Source organism: Polypterus senegalus, chromosome 12, assembly GCF_016835505.1.
Source record: "Polypterus senegalus isolate Bchr_013 chromosome 12, ASM1683550v1, whole genome shotgun sequence".
NCBI lineage: Eukaryota > Metazoa > Chordata > Cladistia > Polypteriformes > Polypteridae > Polypterus > Polypterus senegalus.
Genome location: NC_053165.1, coordinates 33,815,545 through 33,828,993, shown reverse-complemented (window position 1 = coordinate 33,828,993; position 13,449 = coordinate 33,815,545). Strand labels below are relative to the sequence as shown.

The window sequence follows — 13,449 nt, the reverse complement described above, 5'->3', positions numbered from 1 at the left end:
AAAGAATTGTTGTAATTCAGCTTTATTTGAGGGTTTTCTAGCATGAACCGCCTTTAAAGGTCATGCCATAGCATTTCAATTGGATCTAGGTCAGGACTTTGACTAGGCCACTCCAAAGTCTTCATTTTGTTTTTCTTCAGCCATTCAGAGGTGGATTTGCTGGTGTGTTTTGGGTCATTGTCCTGTTGCAGCACCCAAGATCGCTTCAGCTTCAGTTGACGAACAGATGGCCGGATATTCTCCTTCAGGATTTTTTGGTAGACAGTAGAATTCATGGTTCCATCTATCAAAGCAAGCCTTCCAGGTCCTGAAGCAGCAAAACAACCCCAGACCATCACACTACCACCACCATATTTTACTGTTGGTATGATGTTCTTTTTCTGAAATGCTGTGTTCCTTTTACGCCAGATGTAACGGGACATTTGCCTTCCAAAAAGTTCAACTTTTGTCTCATCAGTCCACAAGGTATTTTCCCAAAAGTCTTGGCAATCATTGAGATGTTTCTTAGCAAAATTGAGACGAGCCCTAATGTTCTTCTTGCTTAACAGTGGTTTGCGTCTTGGAAATCTGCCAAGCACGCCGTTTTTGCCCAGTCTCTTTCTTGGAGTCGTGAACACTGACCTTAATTGAAGCAAGTGAGGCCTGCAGTTCTTTAGACGTTGTCCTGGTGTCTTTTGTGACCTCTCGGATGAGTCGTCTCTGCGCTCTTTGGGTAATTTTGGTTGGCCGGCCACTCCTGGGAAGGTTCACCACTGTTCCATGTTTTTGCCATTTGTGGATAATGGCTCTCACTGTGGTTCGCTGGAGTCCCTATGCTTTAGAAATGGCTTTATAATCTTTACCAGACTGACAGATCTCAATTACTTCTGTTCTCATTTGTTCCTGAACTTCTTTGGATCTTGGCATGATGTCTAGCTTTTGAGGTGCTTTTGGTCTACTTCTCTGTGTCAGGCAGCTCCTATTTAAGTGATTTCTTGATTGAAACAGGTGTGGCAGTAATCAGGCCTGGGGGTGGCTACGGAAATTGAACTCAGGTGTGATACACCACAGTTAGGTTTGTAGCAGTGCTACCATTAGTTAGAACTGCATCTCCCAGCAATCCTTGCAGGGGCTGTTGGGGTCAAAGGTGGCCAGAGGGGTTTAAAAGGAGGGCAGGGGTCAAAGAGAAGTTAAGTTTGTTTTGGTTGTTTTGTGCTGGTATTTAACTGTTGAACTGCCTGTCGTTGTCTGCCATATATCATCGTGTCCTGGATTGTATTGTTTGTTGGGGTCTGGATATCATTTGTCTACCTGTGTACTGTTACTGAGGACGTTGTCTGGATTTATTGGCTTTCACGGAAGAAGGAGCGCTCCTGAACCATTCATCTGTCAACCTACTTCAGCAACTACCGGTAGGACTGTGTTTTCCATTTCCCTCGCTTCATTCAAATCACTGGACATAACTTCACCGCTGATTATTTCATACATGGACTTTACTGCGTGTTTGTTGTGTTACTTGTTAAATGTAATATCGCCGAAGGGATCAGGGGTGGCATTGTTGTTTCAATTAGTTAATTTAATTACATTATACTTTTTTATCGTTTAAGTTCCCAGCGTGTTTTCTTTGTTGTCTCTGTAGTGTGTGTGTGTCGTGCGCCAAGGCTGGGGTTGTCCCTGGTAATCCTCGATTAAAATAAATAAATCACCGTCACGCACGACGGTGTGAATCTTAGCGGCTTCTGACCGCTACAGGTTATTTTTTAACAAGGGGGCAATTACTTTTTCACACAGGGCCATGTAGGTTTGGATTTTTTTTCTCCCTAAATATACTGCTCAAAAAAATTAAAGGAACACTTTTTAATCAGAGTATAGCATAAAGTCAATGAAACTTATGGGATATTAATCTGGTCAGTTAAGTAGCAGAGGGGGTTGTTAATCAGTTTCAGCTGCTGTGGTGTTAATGAAATTAACAACAGATGCACTAGAGGGGCAACAATGAGATGACCCCCAAAACAGGAATGGTTTAACAGGTGGAGGCCACTGACATTTTTCCCTCCTCATCTTTTCTGACTGTGTCTTCACTAGTTTTGCATTTGGCTACAGTCAGTGTCACTACTGGTAGCATGAGGTGATACCTTGACCCTACAGAGGTTGCACAGGTAGTCCAACTTCTCCAGGATGGCACATCAATACGTGTCATTGCCAGAAGGTTTGCTGTGTCTCCCTGCACAGTCTCAAGGGCATGGAGGAGATTCTAGGAGGCAAGCAGTTACTCTAGGAGAGCTGGAGAGGGCCATAGAAGGTCCATAACCCATCAGCAGGACCAGTATCTGCTCCTTTGGGCAGGAGGAACAGGATGAGCACTGCCAGAGCCCTACAAAATAACCTCCAGCAGGCCACTGGTGTGAATGTCTCTGACCAAACAACCAGAAAGACTTCATGAGGGGTGACCCAAGGGCCCCATGTCCTCTAATGGGCCCTGAGCTCACTGCCCAGCAGCATGCAGCTCGATTGGCATTCGCCATAGAATACCAGAATTGGCAGATGCACCACTGGTGCCCTCTGCTTTTTACAGATGAGAGGAGGTTCACTCTGAGCACGTGACAGAAGTGAAAGGGTCTGGAGAAGCCATGGAGAACATTATGCTGCCTGTAACATCATTCAGCATGAGCAGTTTGGTGGTGGGTTAATGATTGTCTGGGGAGGCATATCCATGGAGGGTCACACAGACCGCTACAGGCTTGACAAAGGCACCTTGGCTGCCATTAGGTATCAGGATGAAATCCTTGGACCCATTGTCAGACCCTATGCTGGTACAGTGGCTCCTGGTGCCACGACAATTCCTGGCCTCATGTGGTGAGAGTATGCAGGCAGTTCCTGGAGGATGAAGGAATTGATACCATTGACTGGCCACCACACTTTCCTGACCTAAATCCAATAGAACACCTCTGGGACATTATGTTTTGGTCCATCCAATGCCACCAGGTTGCACCTCAGACTGTCCAGGAGCTCAGTGATGCCCTGGTCCAGATCTGGGAGGAGATCCCCCACAACACCATCTGTCATCTCATTAGAAGCATGCACCAACGTTGTCAGGCATGTATACAAGAACACAGGGGCCATACAAAGTGCTGCGTACAATTTTGAGTTGCGGCAATTAAATTTTGGCAAAATGGACTAGCCTGCCACATAATTTTTTCACTCTGATTTTTGGGGCGTCTTTGAATTCAGGGCTCTGTAGGTTGATCATTTTCATTTCCATCAAACGATGTGGCATCCTTTCGTTCCTAACACATTACCCAGTCTATATCAGTATAGATATCCAGGAGGATTTCTTTTTCCCATTGAGATCTGATGTGTTTTCAAAGTGTTCCTTTAATTTTTTTGAGCAGTTTAATAAAAACCATCATTTAAAAACTGCATTTTGTGTTTACTTGTGTTATATTTGACTAATGGTTAAATGTGTTTGATGATCAGAAACATTTTGTGTGACAAACATGCAAAAGAATAAGAAATCAGGAAGGGGGCAAATAGTTTTTCACACCACTGTATAATTCCTTACACCTCTTTGCAAGATAACATCTTCAAAGCAGACTTGAGAGGAGTGCAAGTTGAGTGGCGCTAACTGACCCATTTGCAAAACAAAAGCAGTTATCACAATGCAACTGGTGTGGTGATAAGGACATTGAATGTGTCTCACATATGTAAGGAATAGTGTGGTTTTTAAGGAGAATGAAATTTTCGCAGAGATGCTAGTGTTAAAATTAACAGTTGATACAGAGGCCAACAAGCTTACTTAATAGCTTCTGAACACTGTTAGGCAGTTGATAGTGTTGAGTCCACTACGACTTCTAAACCCTTCTTATAAGGTGTACGTTTGATTTTCAGACCTCCCATCAGGTATTCAAATCTAACATTTTCACTTCCAACATGTAATATGTTACATTTATTTACAGTATGTACTCACATATAAGTCAGGTCTTGAAACCTGAAAAATCAATCATAAAACCAGACCCCGAATTATACACCCATTCAAAAATGCAACACTTCATTTCTTTTTTTTTTTTTTTACATCTTCTTGCCTCCTTCAATCTCGCATCAGTTTCTCAGACACATCAAATTTTGTTGCAGCAGCGCAGTTACTAATATCTTTTGCTACTTCTGCGACGTTTAATTTAAAACCAGCTTCATATTTTCTTCTAATTGAACGTTCCATCATAGATAAGGGATGCTCTTACAATAAAGGTGTATTAGGGTGTGAGATACAAAAAACACAAATCAGTGCAAATGTTGCTTCAGATTGGGTTCGGTATTACCATGTGGTCACTTCTGCATATGAGAGAGAGAGAGAGAGAAGGAGCACATGCTGATACAGCACATTGCCTCACCCACATAGAAAAAAAGTCAGTGTGCTCCATGGTTACTCTCTCAGGTGGGCGTTAGCGTGAGTCTTCAGCATTTGACTTATACAACCGACATTATAAAATATCAGGAATTATACTGTAAAATCAAATCCAGACTTATCCGCAAGTATATACACAGGGCTCTAGAGTGCGACCAATTTGGTCGCACGTGCGACCTAATTTCTCAATGGTGCAACTAAAAAAAATCAAAGGTTGCACCGTTGCGACCAGCCTTCGAGGGGGGAAAAAACTAAACTCCGTGACTCTTAAAGTCTCCCTGTTCAACAACAGACACACATTAGGCCCATATCGTGGTCTAAACCAATCAGAGATAGTGAAGTGCGGAGACCCCCGCCGATTGGCGTGGTCCAGATATTCCTGTACGTGTGTATGCGTTTGAAAATGCATGTGATGCAGTCAGACAGAGAGAGGTGAGTAGCCCATCAGGTAAACAGTGGATGTAGCCCGCGGATTATGAGAGAAGATGAAAAGAACGATTGACAGCTTTTTCGTTAAGAATGTTAAGTTAGGGCCTGATCCGTCCGAAAATCATAACCAATGCTCTGACACGGAGCCATCAACCTCCCAAGATATAGCAAACCCTGGTCCGGAGACGGCATTAGATAATGAGCCACATACGATCGAGTCCGGCCCACTGAAATTAAAAGGGGTAAAGTGTATACATTTCGGAAAGAGTGGTTTGACCAGTTTCTCTGGCTAAGATACAGTAAAGCCGATAATATAATGCATTGTATTTACTGTAAAGAGTGTGGGAAGACCATGGCCGGCAGTAGTGCATTTGTGACTGGTTCTAATACACTTAGAATTGAAACGCTGAAAAAGCACAATGCATCTATAAAACACATTACATGCAGCGATAAATGCACTGCTCAAGTGACCCCTCTCCCCGCTGCCTTTCAGCGGCAGGCAGCAACAAACAGATCATCAGACGAGGCCGAGATGATAATTAAGTTTAGCGTTGCCTACAATATTGCAAAGAAGAACTTCCCTTCACTAAATTCAAGTCGAAATAATTCTTATGAAGAAAAATGGCTTAAGCGTAAACCCGGCGTAAAGCAATGATGTCGCGTGCGCCCAATTTATAGGAGTCATCGCAGATACATTGAAAAAAAAGACATCTGTGCAAATTGCAAACAGTGCATACATGGCATTCGTGATCGACGGAGACACAGATATCGCCACAAAGGAATGCGTAATTGTGTACGGTCGTATCTTGCGGAGAGGAAGACCGGTGAATATACTTATTGGACACATTGAGGTCGAGTATGCTCATGCCCAAGTCTGGAAGATTTTGATGCTAGAGAGAGTGTGGCCAGCTGGTTTAGTCAAGGCCAAAGATCAAGAAGGCCAAACTACAGGAGTTGGCCATCCGAGGGGCATGTGACTGCAATGGAGGATAGTCCATAAGACATTGAGCCATGAGATGTTCAGTTTGAAGCCTTTAAAACACTTAATTTAGATTTTCTTTTTAGTTAATTTATCTTGAGATTTTTTAAGTTTAAATTTCAGCTCAGTAAAGCACTTTAAGCACCAACACTTTTTCAGTAAGTTACCTTTCTTGTAGAATTGTGCTTGCCTTCAAATAAAGAACTTTATATTGACCAGATTGTTAGTTAATCATTTACAAGTCAATATTGCCTATATGGACAGCGATTAAAAAAACAAACAAACAAATAAATAAAGTGAACTTGTAAAACTGTGGTGTTAAATGTGATGAGGTTGAAAATTTGGGTGCACCTAACTTTTGTGCTGGAGCACCTAAGAAAAAAAGTTAGGCGCACCAGTGCAAAAAGTTAGTCTAGAGCCCTGATACAGTACATTTAAATTCAAATCTGCCCAAGCCTGCATGCTATCTAAGACCCTCTGCAATTGTATCTCACACAATTTTTTCTGCAGTAACCCTTCTTGTTCAGAATTTGCAAATTTGTTTCAGCCAATGTCAGATCAGAAAAGTCTTCCTAAAAACACCCTATGTTTCAACACACTGCTAATTACTAATAAGATGAATAGCAGCTTTACAATAAATACTAAAAGAAAAATATGCTTTTGAACAAATAATTTTAGACCTATTTACATGTTTTGTTTTCTGTATTTCTTGAAATTACACTTTGTTTTCCACTGCTTTTGAAAATGTGCATGTCTATATACAACAAAGAATATATGCTGTACAAATGACAGCAGACTTTACCCAAATGTGTCTTACCAATTTTAAAGGTGTTTTGCATGTATCACAACATACACGTTTATTTTAATGGTATCAGATAGTGTATACTATAGGAAACCAGAGATAAATTCATAGAAGACCTCAAAATTAAAACTACCAAATTTCACTAAGATTGGACAAAAGGGTTTATATACCCTAGTGGGATTATGAATTACAAATGCATTCACAGTAAAAGCTCTGCTTAATTTTGTGCATATTTTCAGCAAACTAATTGAATAAGTAAAATAAGTAATTAGAAAGTGTTATGTTTTCAATTCTTCTGTTTCTCAGTTCATACTTCTGTGGCTAAAACAGCACAAGAGAGGTGAGTTGGGGATCTAAATTAATTGCAGAAAGCAGCATTCGCATCATCAGTTTCTCTTTTTTCCAAAATGCCAAGGAAATAGTGACCTACGAGGTGCGATCCAAAAGTTCCTGGAATGCATTTATTCTGCAGCTAGAAGGGTTTGGTTATATCAAATCGCCGGCAGATAGCAGTTCAAGTTGTTCTTGAGAGCTGTTATCACACGTTATAACATCAGCGCAGTTGTTTTTCAAGTCGCAGTTCTCGTTTAAACTTCGGTTGTGTCTGTGAAGGGATGCTCATGAAAATTAGTGATTTGAAAGACCCCAAAAAAGCTTGACAAGTTCAAAGCAACACCATGTCAATGCTCATTTTCTTTTTTGATGTGAAGGGTGTCATCCACAAGAAATTTGTGCCACAAGGACAGACAATGAATGGAGCATTCTACAGGGATGTTCTAAGGCGTTTGTGAAATCGAATTCGCTGAACACGTCCTCAGATGTGGGCTGACAAGTCATTTCTTTTGCATCACGACAATGCACCAGCTCACACATCTCTGATTGTGCGAGAATTTTTGGCTTCTACAAAGTTTACTGCCAATCCCCACCCACCGTACTCCCCTGATTTAGTGCCGTCTGATTTTTTTTTTTCTCTAAGATGAAGATGAGGATCAAGGGACGCAGATTTGAGACGGTAGAGGAGATCCAAGCGGTAACAACCGATGTCTTCAACACACTGACAAAAAACGACTTCCAGGGGTGCTTCGAAAGGGTGAAATCTCGCTGGGATTGGTGTATCAACTCAGCGGGTAACTGTTCACCATTAATTGTTATTTGGTGTGTATGAGTTTAAATAAATGCATTCCGGGAACTTTTGGATCGCACCTCATATAGTCAGCAAACACCACAGGCTAACACGGTACATTAAGCATCTATATCTGTAAAATAATAAATATTTGCAGTTGCGCAGCACAAAAGTAAACCTTTAGAATTCCTTTCAAGAAGGAAATGCTCAAATTATTATTGTGCCTCATATCTCATTAGATTATGGACATAAATGCTCACAAATTCATAGGTTTAGACTTTGTATTTGGAAACAAAATGATCTTGAAAGAGGTTCCAATGTTTTAAATCATATTTAGAGTTTCAATTAAACTGGAGAAATTCATACTGTACATTGTCTTAATTCACATTTCTGAATTGATGTGTGAAGTTTGCAAGTTTTCCCTGTGGTTCATGATTAAAGAGTTTACCTTCTGTGGTGAGCAGCTGGGGCTGGTACACAGCCGGGACACCCAGGAGGAGCGGAGGAGGGCTTGTGCCTCATCCAGACCACGAGGGGGCGATCACCCTGGTTGCTTTGGGGGCCGCTGGGTACGGAGCTTTGAAGCTCAACCCTGTAGGGGCCCGTGGTCACTGCCAGGGGGCGCCCTGGTGCCTTTGAAGCCCTGGACCTCAGCACTTCCGCCACACCTGAAAGTGCTGGGGGGGTGGGGTGGGGGAAGAGGAGCAGGGACACCCGGAGTGCTTCTGGGTGCGGAGCCAGCACTTCCGCCACACAGGGGAGTGCCGGCGGAAGAGTGTCGGGAAGCACCTGGAGCACATCTGGGCATTTACTGTATATAAGGGGCCGCCTCCCTCCATTCGATGGGTGGAAGAGGACAGAGCTCGGAGGAGAAGAGTGGAGGCAGTCAGGAGAAGAGAAAAGGCACTGTGAGAGGCCAGGACTTGAGGGGTGGTTGGTTTGGCACTGGGTTTGTGTGTGTGTTTATTTCTAAATATAATTGTAAATAAACATGTTTTGGGTGACAAAACGATGTCTGCCTGTCTATGTCCGGCCTGGTTCCCACAATGGCATCCCAGATGTGACTCTTTGCCTGCTACAAGGCAGGGACCCAGTATAAATAATTTTGTGGGCAGTCCGGCACAGCAGGTAAGCCCACACACACGGCGCGGAAGCAGCACACTTACAATCCCGTGGGAGCAATTCACCCCACAGACCTCCACCAGTCCACAGAAGGGCCATATCCCTCTGGTACGGAGGAATGACAACGGGCGTTGCCGAAGAGCAGCAGGCCCCAACAGGCACGCCGTTGCTCAGGACGTCCGAGATAGCATCATGTCGAGGAAGGCCACGCCGAGGCGGGCACCTCGGAGAGACGGGACCCGGGAGGTAAGTGCCCTGCCCAACGACGGTTGGCCCTGCGGGGTCAGACTTGCGTTTTGTGTTGCAGGCAGGGACTGCCCGGACCTACAGGCCTTTGTCAGCGTGACAGCGGCAGTAGGAGATACCGCAGGGAAGGAATTGCCACAGCTCGACAGACCGCAGCAGCTGCGAGGTTGCCCGGAGGCCCATCACTGCACCAGGAGTGGGGGAGACAAGATGGCCACGGACCGGAAGTCCCGCCCTGAGACAGGCACGGGGTGTCTTGCGTGTCCGCCATTGGTTGGATGGAGGCGGGACCAAGGAATGTCCGTCTTGTGCTGGGAAAGGACCTAAATTGGGCCTGCGGAGAAGCCCCACAGGATGCAGTCCGTGGGTGTGACTGACAGGAAGGCAAGTCCACTGCCAGCTGACTAATGAGGACAATTCTCAAATGAAGCCATGGGATAATACAAAAAGTGCCAAGATGCTTTTATTAAAAAAAGTTGTGTCCAAACAAAGTCAATAATTCAGTGTTCAAAAACTACGTACATATATAAATTCCATAAAATCCAAAGGAGTGACAATAAAATCAATAAATAAATCCGTTAAAATCCAATGTTAAAATTAGAAGTTAAAATGCAGTATCTCTCATTACTCTCTCAGCCCAACTCCGTCTTTCATTCTCCCCGGCTCACCCATTGCTCCTGTAGCTGGCGGAGACCCAACAGCCACAAGCTCCTTTCGGCCGACCTTCGTCTTGGCTGCCTTAAGGACATAACGGCCAGACTGTCCAAGGTTGGCTCTCCTCCCATCTTCCTTCGCGCTCATATAGTCACTCCTCAGATCCATCGGAAGGACAGCTGCCTTGCTCACCCCACTCCAACCGAACATTTAGTGGGGTGTACTAGCCCCTAGAGCACTACAGCCAAACGCCCCAGCTCGTGCCATCTCCTCCTTTCAAGTGGCCAGATCGTGCTGCTAAGACTGCTCTTTCAAGTCCTTTAACCTCCTTTTTTCTTTCGCTTTTCCTTGATCCATCCCGGTTTCTTGATCCATCCCCTTTCCTTTGTGCCGGCCTGTATACACACACACACACACACACACAACACACACGCAAACACCTCCGTTGGTGCAGCACCTTAATCACACGCCACAGGAAGCCAATGAAGAAATTGCGAACGATCGCGCCCACACGTGCAGGTGTGATATGCTCCAACTTCTTCAATTAACTCCAAGTGGATGCCAATTGCGCCCACACAGAGGGACACAAAAGCACTAAAAACAATCCCATAATAAAACCAACCCAAGCCCCCTTCGTAAAACTGGAACATTAAAAGAAAAAGAACTTTTAAAAGTCAATAAAAGCAAACATTAAATAACTGTTCAGAATTCAACAAATGCTCAATCTAGAGTTTTGTATGGGTGCGAAACTGAAACAAATCATCTTAGAGATGGCCTTGAAGTTTATTAAGTTCATTTTCTCAATATTCAATGATTTAAAAAAAATCTAGATTATCACTATTCAGTATTAACAAGTTCTTACTAGAAACATGTATTTTAGTAATTTTACAAAGAAAATTTTCTTTAATATGATTTCAGAAGAACATCAGATTCAAAAGTAAACTGAGCACATTTTAATGCTATTTGTATAATTTTCATTAGTTTCTTTATTACCCTAGCTGATTTTTTGTTTTAGAGCAGTGGTTCCCAAACTCGGTCCTGGGGACCCACTGTGGCTGCAGGTTTTTGTTCCCACCAGCTTCACAACCGGTGATAATAATCAATAACAACTGATCTCATTTAATTGGCTGGTCTTTTTTATTCTTCTGATATTCTGCATTCAGAAAAACAACAGTATGGTTTTTACATGTATAAGACATTTTGAAATATTTCTATTTTTATCTAAAGCTATAAATGCTTAACTCTCTTTTGTTGTCTTCCTATTATTTTCTCCTTTTCCTGTGTGGTTTGCTCCCTTCATTTAACCCTAATAGTGACAATTAACAACAACTACAGCAGACACCTAGGATGATGAAAGCTGCAACAACGTCAGTGTCAGACCCACTACAGTAATTAGTAAATAATCAATTAAAAAACCAAAACACCTGGAGAAGCAGAATGACAATTAGGTTGAAAATAATGTTAAAAACTTTAAAAAAACCTACATATTCCCCATATATCTGCTTATTACATTTTAATAAAAATCTACTAAACAGTTTGTAATTTCTACATTGACTCCAAAACACAGAAACTGGGCAATAATGACTCCCTTAATTAGCCCAGGAGTCCAAAGAAAAATGGAAGATTGTTGCAACAAAAACCTGCAACCACTGTGGGTCCCCAGGACAGAGTCTGGGACCCAGTGTTTAGAGAATTCCACAAGGCCAATTGCACTGTGATATAATTATAAGGCCAGCATGGAATATCAAGAAAAAAAATGGTGGAAAATAAGAAATCACAATTACTTTTTTTTTTTTTTTACTGTGCTCGAGTAGATTATGTAAGTAATTGTACTATTTAAAGTATTTTAAATGCAAATATTTTACTCTTTAAAAGGTATATTTAGTAACAATCCAGCTTTGTTACATTTTCATGGAAGGTTGTTACAAAGTATAATTGATCGACTATGTTTAAAATGCAAAGTTCACAATCCATGAACTTTTATTTTATTTCACAAAAGTTTCAGAGTATTGACGGTACTATATATCACTAGTGACATTCAGAAAGCTGATCTGTATCAAAGAAAATAAGACATAACGCTTTCACTATGTGGTGTAAACTGTATCCCAAAAACTATGGATTTATATTCATATGAGGATTGTTCCTCAAATTTACAATCACACATGGAAGTAAGTTTACTTTTAGACTTGCAGGATGTTTAAAATACAGTACAGTATATATGAAAAAAATGATAGTTAAAGGTACTGAGAAATACTATGTCTGATAACCACCTATTGTCGCGAATGAAGCCATGAACAGCTATCCAAAACTAAAATGACAGGTGGCATGATTTTAAAAAAGATGCTCCCCTTCAGTACATAATACACAAAGTATGTGAATTGCATTAAGCATATACATCATTTTTTAAATAAATGTAGAGAGCTTTGGTAAGTTTACAATAATTAACTGTAATTATCTGTCAGCATTGGATATTTGAGGATATTTAATAATTTAGTATACATTTTTTAAATTAACCAAACTGTAGTTTTGCTTGAGTAAATTTTTCTCGGTCTGCTTTTTTACTTGTGTAGTTTCAAGGTAAATATGTAAAATATAGTTACGTTTACTTAAATATTTTTGTCTATGTAGCAATACTTTTTACTTGGGTCAGTTTTTTTAATACCTTTTCCACCTCAGGAAACAAAGTTCATTTGCATTTTTTTTTACCTTTTGTGCACAAGTACTTTGAGCATATTTTTGCATTTTTGCTGACTCTATGGTGTTTTGTGCCCTTTATGAGTCAGTTTGCTAGGTCCAGGTGTGCAAAGCATATCCAAGTGGAATTACCTCATCTTCAATTTCACATAAATTTTCCCAGGTTATATTTAACAACCTGTTAAGTATATTAACACCATGTTACATCTCTCTGACATTTTAAAAACACTGGCAACTTATGACATATTTTATTTTTTATTTACATGCAAGGTTTCAGGGCACATATATAATGTGTTGATATGAAATTCAAATATTAAAGGAGTACTTTGTTTATATAAAGTACATATGAAAGTATGTTTTGTTCTACTGATAGAAACACATTTAGTGTTTTTTTTTTTTACATTTGCCTCACAACATTATAACACACAAATAATTTGAAACACTTACTTATGAAATATTAGTCAACCTACATCTATCCATCCGTTATCCAACCCGCTATATCCTAACTACAGGGTCACAGGAGTCTGCTGGAGCAAATCCCATCCAACACAGGGCGCAAAGCAGGAAGCAAACCCCAGGCAGGAAGCCAGCCCACCGCAGGGCGCATACACACACACACACACACACACACTAGGGACTATAGCTTTAAACTTGGCAGGTGAACATACTCTAAAGTGTGAAGTTCTGAAAGATTAATTGGAAGAGTTCCATTTACTAGATAAAGATGCTTTGCCTTAAATGTTTTTAGGAAGTCAAGTGGCTTTATTGTCACACCATCCATACATAGTATTGCAGCATACAGTAGCATGAAATGGATAAAGCACTAGGAACATTTTTCATATACCTGTATTATGCAAGGATATTGGAAAACAAAATGTATGTACTTGTTCCTGCGGTAGAAATTCATGCCTGATTCTGATTCATGTCTGTGGGGTCTTCCGTTTATCTCAAACAGAGTTTAAATATGACCAGTATGCCCAATCTATGCCTAGTGTGAGCTGGGGGGCTGATCGCACCCT

At 41.4% G+C, this 13,449-nt stretch overlaps 1 protein-coding gene across 3 annotated transcripts in view; it reads right to left on the bottom strand.

The window, feature by feature from the left end:
* The window catches only part of shq1 (SHQ1, H/ACA ribonucleoprotein assembly factor), a 215,566-nt gene that overhangs the window by 133,949 nt on the left and 68,168 nt on the right, over positions 1-13,449 (bottom strand). The window lies entirely within an intron of this gene.